Raw genomic sequence first — 20,268 nt, 5'->3', positions numbered from 1 at the left:
TTTAAAAAAAAAAAAAAAAAAAAAAAAGAAGAAGAAGAAGAAGAAGAAATGTAGTTTGAAGGAGTAAAATCCTGAGGGAAAAATTGCTTTGATATGGGACACTTGTTCTGCCATTCCAACTGAATGAAGACATAGGCCCAGTCAGGTGGGAGTGTGGTTGTCCGTCACTCTCCGGCTATTTCACATAACTTGTACTCATCTGAATTACATCACATTTGTTTGCTGAGATTTTTTGTCCAGGTAACACAGGGGCCGAGTTAAAGGGTTCTACTGTACTATCCCTTGTAAAGGACAGTTCTCTGATGCACACAGAGAGATCAAGGGTATACCTTTGTGCTGTTTCCTAATGTAGTATTGCTTGAGCACTAGCCCCATTGCCCTTATGCAGCTTTTAGATGCTTGGTGGTGTAGTGAGTCTGGTCATTTCAACTGATTGTGACTTATAAGGGCCTGTTTTCAAGGAGTGGTTGGAATTTATTGCTCATGCAGTGTTACTCAGTGATGAGAAGCTGATCACCCTTACCTTAAATATTAGGACTGAATAGCCTCCTGATGGGGCAATATGTTTACTGGATTGGATGATGAATGGATGGATGGATGTGGCAGGTGAGGAGGGAGGTAAAGAGAGTCATGCAGTTTCTTAGTGCAGAGTGTTCAGGTAGATGACTGTCACCATCCATGTTTCTAGTTTCTTTCATTACTTTTGAAAATCATTTTTATGAATACAGGTATTCAGATGTTGTTTGGCTTACTGGAAGAAATCTTTGCATTCATTTAAAACCTTTAACTGAATTACATATTGGCTTAGATATGTACCTACTGGCTTAGATATATACCTGCATTAAAGCCCAGTCAGCTGATCATTACATAGTCTGTACTTCATTATCTGCATCTTGTAAGCTGTGTGTAGCCTACTTTTTATTTATGATACATAGCACTGAAAATCAATAAAATTAACAGTTAAGTGTGAAAAGAGGTTGCAATTATATATAAAATTTATCTAGAATATTGTGACGTCTCTTACACCACCAACTTCAGGTGTAGTTGTTGGTTGAAGTCTGCTAGCATTACTGATGAGTGGATTGGGACCAGTCAGTAATACCTGCCATCATCCATAGCAAACATGATTTTCACATAATGTACAGTATCAGCTAATTGTATCTACCGTTTATGGCCATGAAAACTGTTTTGCATAAAATAAGTTTCTTATGTTTGGAAAACCAGTTAGTGATAGAAGTTATTGTGGACCATGTACCGTATATCATACCAGAATTTACTGATCTTGATTTAAAAGCTAGGTATCAGATAATTTTCCCATTTCATTTCTACTAATGCATCACGTTAATCGACTTTTACTTGCCATAGCACATTCCTAAACATAGGTGCCATAGTCCATCCTTGTCTTTAAGCCTACATTTATGGTAAGTGCATCATTATGGTTCATACCCAATTTCATGTTTGCATTATTTTGGGAAGGCAAGTTCATGTATCCTGTTGCATATTGAATTATCATTCCATGTATCCATCCATCCATCATTTAGTCCCTAATGGCCCCATCATTATCTTAGAGGTTTGGGGCAAGGCAGATCAACCTGTACTGTTTGGGTGGAACTATTTACTTTCCCTCCCAATCCAATGCTTGATTGACTTTCTCCAGATCCATAAATCTAATTAACAGTTTCTTATTCATATATTTTCATTTCTTATTCCAGTGGTGAGTGAGAATGAAGGGGACAGTCATGGAACAGAGCAGGACAGCAGTCAAAGCTACTCAGGAATATCAGGTTCAGATACATACAAAATAAGCTCTGAGAATGATAGCAGTTGCAGGGAAAGAACACTATTATCTAACGGTGTCAAGCCCAAGAAACAGTCATCATCATCCACTTTGGGGAAAAGTATTAGTGATGATCATAAAGGAAATATAGATGGTAAACACCAAAGTTGGAAAAGTAGTCCATTGCAAATACTTGATAGTAATGTCACAAAAAATGAGGTAGTGGGAGATAATTCTTGTAATTATATTGAACACAAAGACAAGTATCACAGGCAAGATGCAGTTCAAGTTCCCAGCTTACCAAGCAGTAACACCATGGAGGAATCTGAAATGTCTTTGATGCAGAGAACAAGAGATCTAGAGAAAAGTTTGAGGAACACAGAGAAAGGTATGGATGCAGCAAAGATCACAGCATTGTTGCAAGATGCACAGACCAGTAACAACCCGCATGCCCTCATTGATAAGCTTGTTGGGTTGTTGCAGGAGAAATCTGTCCATGAAACAGTGGATATGACAAGTTTTGATATGAGTACGGAGGTGCTGGAGCTTAAGAGACAGAGGGAGATGCTGCAATCAAGGCAGAAGGGGAAGGGAGGTCCCACAACACAACCAGTGGAGACAGAAAATGTGCCAAAGATAGCCAGTAACCCTGAAGAGAAAACATCACAAGTGGAAGAAAGACCAAGAGTGCTAGAGACAAAGCTGGGTATCCTAAGTAAGCACATGGAGAAACTTCAGGCCTTTCGAACCAGGTCTGACCCTGGTAGCTTTTTTCAAGGTAATCAGAGAAAAAAACATCATTCTGCAGATACTGTAGAAGACACAAACATTGATGAATCCATCAGATTGGCTGAGTATCAGTCTAGGATACTTGAAGATACTGCCAAACTACAACTGCCCAGTTTCCATGAGAGCCAGGGCAGTGGTCTGGAGTCCTCCACCCCCTGTCCCTCCCGCACAAGGCCTCAGAACAGTAGCCATCCAGTGAAAAGTGTGCCCTGCTCCAAGACCCTTGTACTTGGTCCTGACTCTGGTAATGTACAGAATAATAACAAAATTCCTGCAGGACATCATGGAGAGCAAGCACCATCCAACAGCAGTAAGAGGTCTCATCCTAGAATGGGGGTGGTGGGGCAGGGCTGGGGGGTGACGAGAGGTAGTGATACTCAGAGAGTTCCTCCTCACACAAATTATGCACCAAAACAGGCCCCAGGCAGGTCAGCTCCTGCACCACACACATATACAGGGCAAGAAGGAAGAGGTGAATTAAATGCAACATTCATGAGACAGGCAAAAGGTGTGCTGGACATTGAACCCACCAGACCAGAGGTGACTTGTTCATCAGTCTCCACACCCACTTCATTGAGATCAACGAGCGTCCCAGCTGGTCTGCAGTCAGTAGGTGCGAATAGTGGAGGTACTGACTCTGCCTTCTTTCCACCTCCAGGCAATGCTACAGCGCTCCGTCAGCATCTTTCACATGAAAATATCTCGAAGGAAAAGTACAATGTACCAGGTGTGTTGATTTCAGAATTTTAAATCTTTTAGTTTCCTCTTATATAAGGGTACATTGCTGAAGAAGTATCATTAAGTGATTTAATATTAAGCAGGTCAGTTACAACATGGGTCCAGTGGGGACATGTTACCAGACATACCAAAGTTGACACTTTTGGGGGATACGGACCTTAACCTTAGTTTTAAATATCAGCCAAAATCATATTCATTGCCACCTGAAACAGCACATACTACCATTATAAGTCATTGTAGATAATTAAGCATAGAACACAGTGATATCATTAAGACAATGCTCTGCAGTGTATTTTGAACACTACCCAAGTGTAAAAAGAAAGACTGAGGTAACCAAATTATGTACGGCGTTCAGATGCCATAGTGCTCTGCAGTGTATTTTGAACACTAGTCAAGCGTAAAAAGAAAGCCTGAGGTAACTAAATTATGTATGGGGTTCAGAATGGCATCTTGGAATGTGGGTAGCTTGAAAGGCAGAGTGGAGGGAAGTGGTGGAGACCATGAGCTGGAGGCAGGTAGATGTCTGCTTCTTACAAGAAGTTTAGTTTAGAGGAGAACAGGGGAAGTGTGGCTGGGTATGGTGGTGTGTACGTTCTCGTTGAAGAGAAATGGATTGAATATGTCATGAATGTATGGAGAGTAAATGAAAAGATTATAGCACTGAAAGTATTGCTTAAAAAACTCTTGGTTATAGTAATATTGGCATATGCTCGTCATGTTGGCATGAATGATGAAGAAAAGGACACTCTGGAATGATTTGATACATGTAGTTGGTGGTATGGGGATAATGAGATTATAATTTTGGGTGGGGATTTAAATGGTCGTGTGACTGCAGTAGCTCAAAGATATGAAGGGATGCATAGGGGATGCGCATATGGTACAGTACCCTTGCGTCCAACACACGTTAGTCCAGCATGATTCACGTCCAGCACGGAGAGCAAATAATTAGTATTATTTAATACAATTTAATTACTGCAACACGAGTGTGTTAGCATAACACGCACAGAGCTCGGAGAAGTGGGCGAAATCCGCAGAGTTCACCTCTAGCACGATCACCCCCGGTCCAACACGGTCATACTTGACATTCCCATGATGATGATAACCAATGAAAACTTCTGATCAAGTAGCCTTCCCCGCCCGCTATCGTGACGTGATCGTGATGCAGCCCAATTAAAAACGCTTCTGCTGTCACCTGATGTTTTGTTTAAATTTCTCCCGCCACAGCGCCACTCAGTCGCATAATTCGCATTGGAAGGTGCTTTTTTCTTGCTGCATTTTCTGCCCTTGTTACTGCATTTTACCTTGCTCACAATGCCTAGGAAGCCTTCTGAGAACCCCAAGAAGCGTCGGCACCTCCCTCAGGCCACCAAGCTAGAAAGCATTGAGAGGAAGAAGAAAGGGGAGAGGAAAGTTGACATTGCCAAGGCCTACAACATGAATGAAGCCAACGTGAGGACCATAATAAAAAAACCAAGACAAGATCCTGGCAGCTGAAGGCTATCACACGGCACTTCATACCAGGTTTGCCAAGGATACGATGGTAAATCGGAACGGTAACGTGGTAAAATTGCCGATGATACCACGGGCATTTGGAATTCATCTGGATCGATTCCTGCCGAGGATACGACGGGCAAAACAGCGTGACCAAAGCCCAGACGACTCGACAGAGAATGTATCGTACTACAGCATTGAACATTTAGCCTGACACTGAATACATATTAATATTTTAGAATAAGTATCAATCGTTTTGAAACCCTTCTCATCGGCATGTGTACCAGTTTATAAACAAAGTTGCTTCTCCTTATTCTCTACCGAGTCAGCGACAGCGATCACTTTCCACAGTCACGAGACGGGGCTCTGGCAACAGTGTGAGAAGCATGCCCTTTGCCAAGGATTACAGAGTGCTAGGACAGGCAGAAGCAGGACCATCCATGGCTGTGGACGAAGATAGTGATTGTGAGTGTGATTTCGAAGGATTTATGAGGGAGGTTGAGGAGGAGCAACAGCCATTACCCGCTAGTGATGCCATCAGCCATCCTCCGGGGACCCAGTAGGACTACCTACAGCCTTGGATACCACCTTCCATTTCCAGCAAGCCCACCAACACTATCCTAAAAGGTTAGTTATCATTCATAGCACAGTACCATTTATTATAATTACAATAGTACCAATATATGTATAGGTATATGGTAGGTATTTAGGGTGACTTTTCCTAGGGTTGCTGACATAATCCATTTTTCCCCATAAGCTCTATTGTTAGTCCAACACGTTTTTGGTCCAACACGTGACCCATGCATGACAATATTACCGTGTTGGACGCGAGTGTACTGTACAAGGAATGCGGAAACGGAAAGGATCCTGGGGTTTGGGAATGCATTAAACATGATTATGTGCAACATGTTTTTTAGGAAGAGAGAATAGGCTGATCACATATGAGTCTAGGAGCAGTAATAGCCAGATTGACTATTTTCTATTCAGAAGGGCTGATAGGATGTTAGTGAAGGATGTTAAAGTTATATTGATTGAAAAGTTTGTGCAGCAGCATAAATTACTGGTTTGACATAGTACTGAAGGAGCAGATAGTGATAAAAAAGACCTACTGGTATTCACCCAGGAGAAAAAAATATGGAAGTTGAAAAAGCAAGCATTAAGGGGTGCTTTCTGTTGTGAGATAAGTAGAGTGGTGACTGAACAGGAAGTTGTACACAGAAGTGTTAATGAACAGTACAGAGCTCTCAAGAACAATCTCTTGAGAGTTACTCATTCAATGTGTGGATGGGTAAGGGGCCTACCAAGACAATAAGGTAACATGATGGTGGGATGAGGGTGTAGAAAGTACAGTTAAAGGGAAGAGAAGACATTTCCAGGAATGGAAAAGGGATTGTAGAAAAGAATACTTGGCTGCCAATTGTAGGACCAGAAAGGAGGAATACAGGGTGAAATCTGAGTCTCAAGAGACTTTTACTGGATATCCTTAATAGTGCCAAAAGGAAGAACTTGGTATTAATGTGACAAAACAGATGATGAGAGATAACAAGGATATCACAGGTGAGCAGTGTGTGAAAAGGGATGAAGGGAAAGCAATAATGGAAAGTGAGGATATTAAAGATGTTTGGGGGGAGTACTATAACTGGTTGCTGAATGAAGAGTTTTGCTGGAACGTGGATGATTTGGAGTCAGCGGATCAGATGTTTGGCCCTTGGCCTTTGATAGATGCTGTTGCTGTGAACAAGGTGTTCAACAGGATGCAGTTAGGGAAGGCAGCGGGTGTGTCTGGGTTGATTGCTGAAATGTTGAAGGCCTCAGGAAATACAGGAATGGGTTTAGTGAATGATTTGATAAATTCGGTTATGTATGAGTTTGTTGTCCCAGATGACTAGCTGAAGAATGTGAGTGTAATTATGTACAGTTAGCTCTCAGTTGTTCAGCATAAAGCATCCAAGGGTGTGCCGGGAGGTAACTTATTGACGAATAGTGGCATAATATGCCCAAACCCTGCCAAAAGGGAGGTTTGGGGGATTTTAGGGTTTTAAGATTATGATTGAAGAGTTGAGAGAAAGGATGGGACTTGAATGTATTGGTTTTATGATGAGGAGGGATAGATTGAGATGATTTGGGCGTGTTGAGAGGATGGAGGAGGAAAACTGGATGCGGAAGGTCAGAAGAGTGAGCTTCAAGGATAGAGTTGCAAGAGGCAGACCAAAAAAGACCCGGGACAAGGACATCAAGTGTGACCTTAGTGATAAGGGACTGAATTAGGAGAGTGCCAGAGACTGAACAGTATGGAGACCTGCCATTAGGTGGCCAAGGCTGATGCATGCAAGCATGTTGAAGACTTTATGAATAAAAAGAAACAAAGCCAAGTCCAGCTAGCTCATGGTCTGTGGTACAGTAATTAAATGCCTGAAGGACTTTGTATTGTCACACGTATCACTTAGCTTTTGTTACTTTGAGCTAAAAAATAGTTATCAGTCAGAACTGTACCATGATACAAAGATTCCGATGAGTGGATGATTGTGTGGCATATTTCACTGGGCACACTATTGATACTGTAGTTTTCCAACTTTCATACTTAACCTTTCTTTGTTTCTGAATTTTACCCTATTTCAATTTTTGGTTGGTAAAATGAAGGTCAGATAGGTGATGATTTTTAAAAACTTATTTTTGACCATCAGAAAAGATGTGGAATGAGGAAATCTGTTGGTAATAGGGTGGAGGAGGGTTTGCTTCAGTGGTATGATGGGAGAAAATGAATACAGAAAGTATGATGAAAGAGGTATGTATGTATGAGTTTGAGGGTGGGAGTAGGCATGGTGGACCAAGAAAATGGATGGTTATGATAAATGTGTGTTTGAGAATGTTTTGTTTATTAGTCCAGTGCTTTGATAAAATGGATCAATATAATGATGATGGTTGTGTATCATTGCTTTCCAACATATAATAATATAATAGGGTGAGGATGATGAGATCCCTTTATATATACAGTATGTGTCTAAAGAACTGTCACATCATACTGGTAGAAAGCGTATCTACAATGTATGTAGTACCAGTCTGCTTTTGTTTGAATATCTACAGAGTCTTCTTTCATGCATGCAGATTGATTATAATGCATATACAGATATCATATAGATCTTTCACCATAGCCCAGCAGCAAAAGAAGACAATGCTATGGTTTTAAATCCTTTCCAGATTACTTTTGTGACTTAAATTCTTGTATAAATTTGTTGTTATAACTGTATGTTGAAGGCAGACAGAGAGCAGTTTTAGGTTGTTAAAGTGAAAAGATTATAATGTATATTATGTGAAATGAAGTACTGATACATAAACCCATACAGGAGTGTGTGTACCCGAGCATCTGTGCCTGAGCCATACATGTGTGTTGGGCATTGCCACGTACACGTCAGTCACATTGAACAATCCTCGACCTCGCTGGGGACATGTATCTCTAACTCTGCTCATGGTCAGTCATGATTTTTGCTTTGTTTTCCTCTGTGCTAATGTTCCCTGGTTTGTGTTGATTTCACAATTTGTTTAACTTTTCACATAGCCTGTTTTATTGTGAGAGATCCCTCTTAACCCATTAACTGCTCATGGCGGTTTTTTGGAGGTGTCCGTGGTGCGCAGACATAGGGGTAAAAATGAAATTTCCCAATGGCCAAATTTTGTCTTAGGAATTGAGAGAACACATGCTAAAGTATTTAGTAATGAACTATTAGCTCAATATTTACCTTGGTAAAGCCATGGATGAACTTCGAAGTGTCTAATTCCCTATTGGAATGTATGATTTTTTTCTTTTTCGATTTCAGTTTTGAAGGCTCAAACATGCTTGGATGGGTTGGCCTTGGTCACCATGGCACTATATTCAAAATTCACCTGCCCCACCTGGGCTGTATTGAGCATTTGCACTCGGAACAGCCCAGGCTGTATAGAGCAGTTAACGGGTTAAGCTGTACATAATTTGTCTGGATGGATCCAGAGTGATGAGGTTTTACTTGAGTTATGGAGAGAGGGATAATGATAGTACAGTGCTGTTCACAATATCCAAAATGGTTGGGATCAAGAGGCTTTTGGAAAACTGGAAATGAATCATGACCATCAGTCATACATCCAGTATAGACACTCACCTAATTGGCATTCCGTGTCATCTCCATGTGTCAGGATTCAATTTTTAACCCATGGTTATGGTTTTGAAGCTTCATGTGTGAAAACTTGGCAGTTAACTGTGGTGATGAGTTTTTTTTTTTTTTTTTTTTTTTTTTTAAAGCAGGATCACAGAAAAAAAATATATATATGAATCAATATTGTGATTCAGGTGAGTCCAGCATGAGCTAGCATGGGTTACTGTAGACTGCTGAGGCACTTTCTCAGCGTAACAGTGATCCTGGGAAATAAGCCAGAAGTTTTTTGGGTGGTAAATATGAACTTTAGAAAACAATCAGTAAACTGACACTCAAAATTCTTTTGGAAAACTGGTATTTTTTGAAATCTGGAATTTGGATTGTGGGGACTTCGCTGTAATGAATAGTTAAGGGTGGAGTATTTCAGATCTGATGAATGCAGATGATGCAGTGCAGACTTTGCAGATTTTTGTTGATATCTGTGAGCGTCATGCTGTGAAATTGTACATAGATATGAGTACAGTGATGGTTGTTGAAGGAGACTATGACTGCCAGTGTGATGTTATGAAGAATGTACAAAGGAGTACGAAGGAAATTAAACTGCAGCAGACCCCAGCAGCCCACTTGAGGCTGTTTGTTAGAGAGAATACAATAACTAATTTCTTTATTAGAAGATAAAGATAGGAAAGCAAGAAGGCTCTCCCCTGCCCACCAAACCCTCCTGCTGAAGCCATCAGGAAAAAGTGAGAAGGACCACCACGCAGCATAGAAAAACTGTCATGGAAATATCATAGAAAAGACTGGAAGGTGAAACTATTCTACACTGTCTTAAATTGTAAGGGAAAAATAGCATTAATGGACTTGAGTTGATTAGAGACTTTAAAGTGTCTGCAAGCAGTGATAGAAATGAGAGGTAATTATGAAGTGCTATGTGAAGGCCTTGATATAAAATGGAGGCTTGAGTGTGGTGGCTGCAAGTGGATTACTCGAAGCAGTTTTAATACTCACATTGATGTGAGGGTGTGAAATCTGGTGTGGCATACAGACAGAAAGTCAAAAGTTAGAGCAATAGAGATGATATCATTGAGAATGTACTGTATATGGTTTGTGTAGTGTATAGGATAAGAAATACTGATAATGTGATTTGTGAACGATGTGGATTGAAGAAGTCCATGGATAACAGGGTTGAAGAGAGTGTGCTTAGGTGGTATAGTCATAAGGGAATAAACAGGGTGGTGAAAAGGGTACATGTGTGTGAATTTGGTGGGAGGAGGCATGGTAAGGCAAGAAGTAAGTGGATAGGTATGATTAATGAATGTGTAAGAAAGAGAGGTGTGGAGGTTCATGAGGCTAGAGAACTGGCAAATGATCAAGCTGGTGGGATGAATTTTATATGGAGAAGTGCGTGACAAGGGTTTGGTATTCCCCATTTAAGTTGACAGCCACTGGACTGAGTCAGTGTGATAGGTAATTATGAAGCTACATGAGGATGGTTTGCCAGTGACATGAAACCAAAATTCCGGGAGCTTGAATGATGAGTGTGTTGAATGTATACCGTAACCTGTTTCATTGAGCTTGCTTTTGATTATTGTTTTTTCCCTACTCTTTTTCCAACCTTACCCTACCTATGGAAGGGGGGGGGGGGAAGAGGCATTATGATGATGATGATGATATACTCATTTAATTAAAAAGAAAAAAGGGCCATGTTGATAAAATCTGATACTGAATACTGTATTGGAAAACCTGAGATGCTGGCTGATTCTTTAATTCTGATACAAAATGAGCTTCTTTATTGAAACTTTCCTTATATTATGTAAATAGATGTAAATTTATTTTATGAAAAGTTCATCATTCTTGAAAAGGAATTAACTCATTGAGCCAAGCGTTTTTTTTTTTTTTTTTTTTTTTTTTTTTTTCCCCCCATCTCTTTATATCATTCTGCCATGGAGGAATGCTTTGAACTGGAGAGATTAGTTACAACCTTCATTAGCCCTTTCATTACAAGAGGCCTTTCCTGACCTAAATAAAATAATCTGGTAGTGCCAGGAATACCTGAAGAGAATATGGCCAGGACTGAAGGGGTTAATCCAAGGCCCATTGGATTACTTTTTCATGTTGTCAAACATGTTGACAGGAAAGTCTTGATGGTGTAGCCAGCAAGGTATCAGCACTACTTTTCAAGCCATCTTACTTCTTGGAACCAGGGGGACAGTGCCAGGCTAGAATTGGTGTGTGTGGCCAGTTTTGTGGCCACCTGGAGGCCACCATTGATGTTCGAATCTCTGACCTGGCCAAAGGGAGTGAAACTGCAAAAATTACTGGTGTGGCCGCATCACACTCAACCCACACATCCATCAGTCACACACTTACCATCACAGCCACCATATGTGAACCAGAGGTGATTATGCATAATTCTGTTTTCCTCCACAATACAGAAAGGTCTTGTTTTATGTTGCCTTTGTTGACTTCTTTATTGCTTTTAAGTCCACAGTACAGTAGCTCACAAACAAAAAAATCCCAAGTTGCATTGCTATCATTGTTTGATTTGCTGGTTTTCACAGTTTATAGTACCAGTTGTATGAAAGTTATGGTATTTTGGAATATTTCAACATAAGGAGGACTTGCTGTATTTAATGAATGGGATGTGTTCAGGCTAGTGCTGCTTTAAGTGAAACTTGCTTCTGTTTCATTCCTGAGGAGTGAAAAGCACAAGAAACACTCATTACTGGCTTCAAAGCAACTTTATAATGATTCACAGAAAACTCTCAGTGAAGAAATTATTTAGTTCAGCAGCTTGATAATGAAATAACTTTAGTTTTGAGATTTGTGGCAGGAGTTACTGCTGCAGTATTACACAATTTCAGGTAACAAATAAGCGTACAGTAATGCAATGTGTTTTGCAGTACCTTTAATATGAAAGCAGAGGAAGTATGCACTATGGTCATATGATGTGAATGAGTGTATGAAAAGAAAGAAAGAGTTGCTATAAACTTTTGAAAAGAATACAAAAATTGAGAGACAGTATTGTTAATTAAAGAAGTTACTTGTTGTTGATGAGTATCCTAGTCTGTCTGGCCAAGCAGACCCATCACCCGCAATAACTTTACAGTGTGAGAATTTCTTGTTACATGGGAGAAAAAGATTTAGTTATGTATGAGTGAGAGAATAGGCAGTGAAAGGAGTGCTTGAAAGAGTGAGAGAGTTTTACAAGGTGTATGTTGTGGGTCATATGCTGTAGACAGACTGGGATTTAAGGATCTAAGTCAGCTATTCCGAGCGAACTATTAACCCCTAAAGCTTAAAATTCATTGTACTGGTCCTGGCCAAATTTTACTAGTCCAGCCAACTTCAGTAACTGTACCAATAATTGTGAACTATACTATAAAAGTGTTACAATGTATTGCATTGCTCATTTATTATTCTTATAGCAGAGCTCAGCTTTGGGTTTCATTTTATCTGAAAAATCACAAATTTTCACTTCTGCACACTTGATACATCTCATTAATTAGCAGTCTTAACACAGTCCTCCACATCAGTGTTGTAATCTGACTTATAGTCAGAATCAGAGTCTCCTGCCTGCTGCACAAGTCCATACTTCAGTACCGGTGGTGGTGGCACAGCTGCATTTATTTATTTATTCCAAGATGTGTATTCCATGAGCTGTTCCAAACAACTGGTGAAGCTGGTCTTTGCAGCGCTGATATTTATACCCAGCATTGGAATATTCTGGAAAAGGTTTGTTCTGGGAAATTCTGGCAGTCATGCACCCAGAATTTCCTGGGCATTTAAAATTTTCTGGAAAGATGTAGATCAGAACAGGTATGTTCCTGAATATTCCAGGGCATTCAGATATTTCTGAAAAGATATAGATGAGAACAGATATACACCTTCTGGAACATTCCAGAAAATACAAGTGCCAACCAAAAAAACCAAGACAAGTTTGCTGAAAAACTTTTAGTAGTCCATCCGGACTATAGTTGCGGCGCGCAACTCTGAGGTTGCTATTATCATGCCCTGGCAGCCAACCATTCAAAAGTGTGTCTGATTTCATGTATAATATGAGACGCGTGTGATTCGTGTATAATATGTTTGTGTATAATAATATCCCTGTATAATATATTCGTGCATAATAATATGATATGAAATCGGACGCACTTTTGAATGGTAGGTTGCCAGGGTATGATAATGACAATCTCAGAATCGTGCGCCGCGACTGTAGTAACTCCAAAATGTTGCTAGTCCGAAACAGAATTTACTAGCCAGTGACTAGTTGACATGTGTTAAATCCCAATCAGTTATAGCTCAGGAGGCTTTCTAGTGCCTTATCCAAACAGATACTTTTTTTTTTTTTTTCCCCCCCCAGCCATTGGTATATCTTAATGCAGATGTTGATTGCATAAATAACAAAATATAAATATTATAAAAGGGAATATTGTATTAAGGTGCTCATTGCAGAAATAGAGTGGTAAGGATGAGATGTGAGAAAGCATCATAGGCCAACTAGAGTAAGGGCTTTTGTCATGGCCACCCCCATGGAAGACTTCCTATGAGATCTTAAGTTGTCAGCAGATTTATTATATATTTATAAACTTCCTATGAGATCTTAAGTTGTCAGCAGATTTATTATATATATATATAAATAGACTCCAAATCTTAAATGTATGCCAGTACAGTATGTATACTGTATTTATTGGAAGGCTTATGTTAGAAAATGAACACCTAAGTGAAAAGTTGTTATTATTATTATTTATTATTATTTTTATTTTTCCATATCCACTGAGGAAAACTAAGCTTTTCTATAACCATCTTTAACATGCAGGTTTAAAAGCTAGATCATTATTGTACTTGGAAGTTTTTCCGTATTATTGTTGTAATACTGTAGGTCAGTAGGGGCATTATGACGGCAGTTGTCTCGCTCACAACTTTTCTGCGCCTCAGGTGTATGTGTGGTGTGAGGGTGAGGGTGGAGCAAGGGCCAGAGTCCTGGACTTTGGGGTGGTGGCTGAGGGGTGCTCAGTCTCACGCCAGCTGACTGTTGTCAATGCCTCACCTCAGAGTCTCCCAGTCATACTCCACCTGCAGCAGGTCAGCCAAGTTCTTCACATTATTGTACCCATTTAGACAATCATCACAGCAGGATCTCATACTTAATCCCTCAGTCTAGTGATTTTTTTTTTTTATTACTTACATAACCATCTATCTCTGTAACTCCTTCTTATTGTTATGCACCCACACACACACACACACACACACACACACACACACACACACACACACACACACACACACACACACACACCGCTCGCTGGTGCAGTGGTAACGCTCTCGCTTGCCAACTGGTGGATGAGAGTTCGCGCCTCGCTCAGGTTGCGAAAAAGTTTCACTGACGAAGTAGGTGGTTACTGTCCCCCTAGAGCAAGGGGACGGGTGTGTGCGTGTGTGAAGGTCACAGCCTTGCCCTTAGATCGGACTATATGAGCTCTCAGCTCCCTTCCGGGAGGGTAAAATGCTGACGATTACGACCATCAAGTGATCCTGACCGACTCGGTGAATTACACACACACACACACACACACACACACACACACACTTAGAGAAGGCCTTTGACAAGGTACCTCATAAGAGACTAATGTGGAAACTAGAATATATAGGAGGACTAAAGGGGAAACTTCTGGAATGGATGAGAGACTTTTTGAGAGACAGACAAATGAGGACAGTAATAAAGGAAAAGATGTCTGGATGGAGGGAAGTAACAAGTGGAGTCCCTCAGGGCTCAGTATTGGCGCCAGTAATGTTCCTGATTTACGTAAATGATATGGTAGATGGAGTGAACAGTTATGCAAGTCTGTTTGCTGATGATGTAAAGATCTTGAGGAAGATAGAGGTTGAGGAGGATTGTAAAATACTGCAGGAGGATTTGGATAGGATACACAATTGGAGCCGGACGTGGGAAATGAAATTTAATGTAAAGAAATGTAAAATATTGGAAATGGGTAAAAGTACCTGGAGACCATCACTGAATTATTTTTTTGGTAATGAATTAATCACAAAAAGGAGAGAAGAGAATGATTTGGGAGTGCTGGTCCAAGATAGTTTGTCACCAGAAAAGCACATTAACAAGATAGTTGGAGAGACTTATAAACTCTTGACTAACATAAGAGTAGCATTTCATTATATGGATGAGGAAATGATAAAAAAATTGATAGTGGCCATGATCCGCCCCAGGTTAGAATATGCAGCGGTAGTGTGGTCCCCACACAAAAAGAAAGATATAAACAAGATTGAGAGAATACAAAGAACAGCAACCAAGATGGTCCCCAGTCTGACAGACCTGTCATACAGAGAGAGGCTGGAAAAACTGGATTTGCCTTCGTTAGAGGAAAGGAGAAAGAGGGGAGACATGATTGCGGTGTTCAGGACCATGGTGGGAGTAGATAAAATTGACAAAGAAGATCTGTTTGTATGGGATAAGAGAGCAACAAGAGGACATGGAATGAAATTGAAAAAGTCAAGCTGCTTGAAGGATATCAAGAAATATAGCTTTCCTTACAGAAGTATAGACTTATGGAATAGCCTGGACAAAGAGATTGTCCAGTCTAAAAACTTAAACGAGTTTAAAGTTAAATTCGACTTATTGAGAAACAGCGACGGAAACCCACGAGCATAGTACATTCCGTGTATATCACAATTAGGTATATTAGGTAAATACTTAAATATTTGGAACGACTTAGACAAAGAGGTGGTGCATGAGAAAAACATTCATGTGTGTAAAGGTAGACTTGATAAATGTGGATATGGAGACAGGACAACACGAGCATTGCTCAATTCCTGTATACTACAAATAGGTAAATACACACACACACACACACACACACACACACACACACACACACACACACACACACACACACACACACACACACACACACACACACTTCCTCAGCCTCCTTGCCTCCCCACATAGGTGGACAGTCTGCTTGTGGGAAACTGTAGTTTTTAGGGAATTACTGTGTGTTTTATAATCCTTCTTCATCGTGCTTGCTCTGATTTTCCTTCCTGACAGCTTAATCCCAGAGAGGTTGATCATAAACTAATTCCCTCCATTTTGCCATGTTCTCGATCAGGCTGCATTCCCTCCAACTCACACCACCCTCATTCATGTACATGTCCATCTTCTCTCTTCATGTCAATCTTGGTCCCACTGTGGCCAGTCCTCCCTCACCTTGAGAAATCCCAGGAATACCTTTATGATTGCCTTAAAGCCTTCAATAAGAAGAAAAGAGTGTGTGTGTGTGTGTGTGTGTGTGTTTACCTATTTGTAGTGTACAGGAACTGAACTAAGCTCGTGTTGTCCTGTCTCCATATCTGCATTTATCTAGTCTAGTTTTAAACACAAGAATGTTTTTTTGCCTGCACCACCTCTTCGTCTGTCATTCCAAATACTTGTGTTTCTGTTCGGAAACTGCATCTTTTAAGATCATTAACCTTTAACCGCGGGTATTGTTTTGGTCTGACTGTCCTCTCCCGCGGGGGTTTCAGCCAAATGTAAACAAACCTTTAAACCTTAATAACTCTGCACAGAATAAAGCTAGAGAAAAAAGTAAGGTACCATTAGAAAGTACTAACCTTCAGCTTTCCATTGATGTAGGTTTCATGACTTTGTTGACTTTCACAGGACGGGCAGAGCCGTTAGAAGTGAGGGGTGTATAATCACTATTTTATGCCCCACACACCAGTACCAAATGCCAACCACTCTCTCATAATAGTAATATAAACATATATGAACACTGTACATACGATAAACACCCACTCTGTGTTCACTGAGGTAGGTAAAAGGCACTTCACTGCGGCTGCGCCTCACTTCACTGCGGCGTCACCCGCTCACTGACGTTTCAGGCGATCTTTTCATTATTTCTAACTTCTAATATTATTTTACATATAATCTGGGCAATATACATTATATTTACACTGCACTTATTACTATATTGCGTCACTGTCGCATCACAGAATTACACAAGTGCCGCAGAATTACACAAGTGCCGCAGATTCTCTTATTACAATATCACTTATTATACTGGCCAATATTTACATTTTTTTCTAGGCAAAATATCCCTTATTACTACATTATCCATTATACAATTATTGGTAAAGCACGTCACTGTCGCATCACTGTATATCACTGTCACTTTCAGTAACTCTGCACAGAATAAATCAAGAGCGAAAATAAGGTACCATTAGAAAGTACTAACCTTCGGCTTTGCAATGATGTAGGTTTCATGATTTCGTTGACTATCACTGGATGGGCAGTGCCATTAGAAGTGAGCGATCTAAAATCACTATTTTTCGCTCACACACCATTACCTTCGCTCATACACCATTATCAAATGCCAACCTCATTCTGATAATAACACTATAAACATTATGAACACTGCACATACGATAAACACCCACTCTGTGTTCACTGAGGCAGGTAAAAGGCACTGTCATTACCCGCACTTCACTGCCACATCAGCGGTGTTGTAATCACTATTTTTCGCTCACAAACCATTACCAAATGCCAACCTCATTCTGATAATAATACTATAAACATATATGAACACTGCACATACGATAAACACCCACTCTGTGTTCACTGAGGCAGGTAAAAGGCACTGTAATTGCCTGCACTTCACTTCCACATCAGCAGTGTTGTCGCTCACACAGCTGGACAGATACTGATGCGTGTTTGGTCCGGGGTGGGGTGGGGGGCCCAGGGGGTGGGAGGTGGGGCCCCAGGGGGGGAGGGAGGTGGGGGTCGGCTGGAGTGAAAGAACTTAATAGCTACTCTCCCTTGAAACAATTGGCGCATGGAAAAAACGCGGGATATTCAAAATATTCACAAACATTCAAGAATGACACCCACGGTTTGGTCCAGTTTTTGCAATGTCATTCTGGAATGACACCCGCGGTTAAAGGGTTAAGACATCTACTTTTTGTCAACTTGAAGTCATGACCTCTTGTTCTTCCGTCATCCAACACAAAAAGAATCTCTATCTACCCATTCCAATTCTCTTACAGTTCTAAACACTATGATGAAGTCACCTCTTTCCCTTCACTGGCGCATTTTTGGTAATTTCAGTTTTTCCAATCTCTCCTCGTAGGTCAGTTCCCTTAAGCATGGTATCATCCTCGTTGCCATCCGTCGAACCCTCTCTAGTTTATCAATATGCTTCTTCAAATGAGGTGGCCATACCACAGCCACATACTCTAGTCTTGGTCCTATCATCAACTCCCTCAGCATTTCCTGGTCCATATACAGTAATTAAAAGCCACTCTCATGTTGGTCAGTAATCCATAAGTCCTCCAGTGATTCTGTTTATATGCATTTCTGGTGACAAGTCATCCTGAATAATCACTCCCAAGTCTTTCTCATCATTTCTTTTACTAATTATATCATTGCCCATTTTATATGTCCAGTTCAGTCTTTTTTCACTCATTCCCATTTCTAATACATTTTTTTTTTTTTTTTTTTTTTTTTTTTTTTTTTTTTTAAATAACAGAATGGAGGAAGGAAAAACAAATGGAGAAAAAAAAATAATCCATACACCAGATTACTGGTGTCCTCTGTTCATAAAATATCTGTAACAGTTAGACTTGAAGAGTTGTAGGTTGAAATTTGGAGGAAAACAACTCTGGGGAAGCGAGTTCCAGAGAGATGCAGTTCGGGGAATGAAAGAATTTTGATAGGCAGAAGTTCTGCAATATGGTTGAGTGACATTCCAGTCATGAGCGCTACCAGATGCCCGTGTAGCACGAGGGAAGGCATGGAGAGGTGGCACCATGGACGCAACTTCGTCTGAGCGTTTGGCAAAAAAATATCTGTAAATTAATGCAATGGAGGCAACATTCCTTCTTACTTGCAGGGGAGGTAGTTTATATGTAATGGCAGGGTTGTTAATGATTCTAACAGCTTTATTCTGAATTTTGTCTAGTTGCCTTAATGCAACCTCTCCACAACTATTCCACAAGGGTGAGCAATATTCAAGCTGAGAGCGCACATGACTCTTATAAATTATAGCTAACTGCTCATCGGCGAAGAAGTTACGGACTCTGTACAATAATCCAAGTTTCTTTGAGGCGGTTTTAGCAAGTGATCTGACATGAGAGGTCCAGCTGAGGGCACTGTTAAGTGAGACACCAAGAATTTCAATACTTTTGGAGATGGGAATATTAGTAGCACTGAAGGTAATGTACGAGTCTGGCAATATCTGTCTATTAGTAAACTGTATATATTTAGTTTTACTAGCATTAAAAGAGACAAGGTTGTTTTGTCCTCATTCACTGATTGTAGATAGATCTTCATTTATGGAGGTGGCTGTATTGAGTTGAGAGGTAGAGATATTAGACTTTGTAAATGGATGTCTGAGTGTGAATGAACTATGTAGTGTTGAGTCATCTGCATATGAGTGAATGGGATTGTGAGTGACAGATAAGAGATCATTAATATGAACCAGAAATAGGGTTGGCGCCAGAACTGATCCCTGCGGCACGCCGGCGTTAATTGAGTGGAAATTCGAATATACATCATCTACTTTTACTCTTATTTTCCTGTCACTAAGATAAGAAGAAATCAAAGGAACAAAAGATGTTAGTCCATAGCAAGGGAGTTTGGACAGCAGGGAACGGTGCCATACTCTGTCGAAAGCTTTAGAGATATCAAGAGCTACTGCATGAGTTTCTCCAAAAAGATCTATTGATTGATGGATGGTATGAGTTAAGAGATTGAGTATGTCAATGGTGGATCTTTCGTGGCGAAAACCGTATTGTCTATCATTAATTAAGTTGTTGGATTCAAGATGTTTAACAATATGCTTATTAATTAAAGTTTCAAATACCTTACCAAGAGAAGATGTGATAGCTATTGGTCTGTAATTGGAGGGGTCAGACGAACTTCCTTTCTTCGGAACTGGGTGGATATTGGCTTCTTTCCATGAATTTGGGAATAAAGAAGTACGTATGCATAGTCTGAATAATTTAGCTAGGACAGAGGCAAGTTCAGGGGAACACTTTTTCAAAACAATTGGCGGAATTCCATCTGGACCTGGAGCTTTGTTGGTAGGTAAATTGTCTAGGATGGATTTTACAAATCTTGTCTGTATTTTAAGTGGGGCAATTTCGGGAGAATCAAGTTCCAGTACTGAGACATTCTGGCTGGTATCATCAATGGGAGAGTTTCTTGCAAAGGTACTAGCAAAGATATCTGCTTTCCTACGTGGGTCATTTGTAATATTGCCATCTGAAGATTTTAGTGGGGGAATGGAAGATGACTTGTTAAAGTTATTATTGAAAGAATTAAGAGTTGACCAG

This window comes from Coenobita brevimanus, chromosome 103 (genome assembly GCF_032717465.1).
Source record: "Coenobita brevimanus isolate Jiangsu-jjx chromosome 103, ASM3271746v2, whole genome shotgun sequence".
NCBI classification, from domain to species: Eukaryota; Metazoa; Arthropoda; class Malacostraca; order Decapoda; family Coenobitidae; genus Coenobita; species Coenobita brevimanus.
This window is presented reverse-complemented; position numbering follows the sequence as displayed.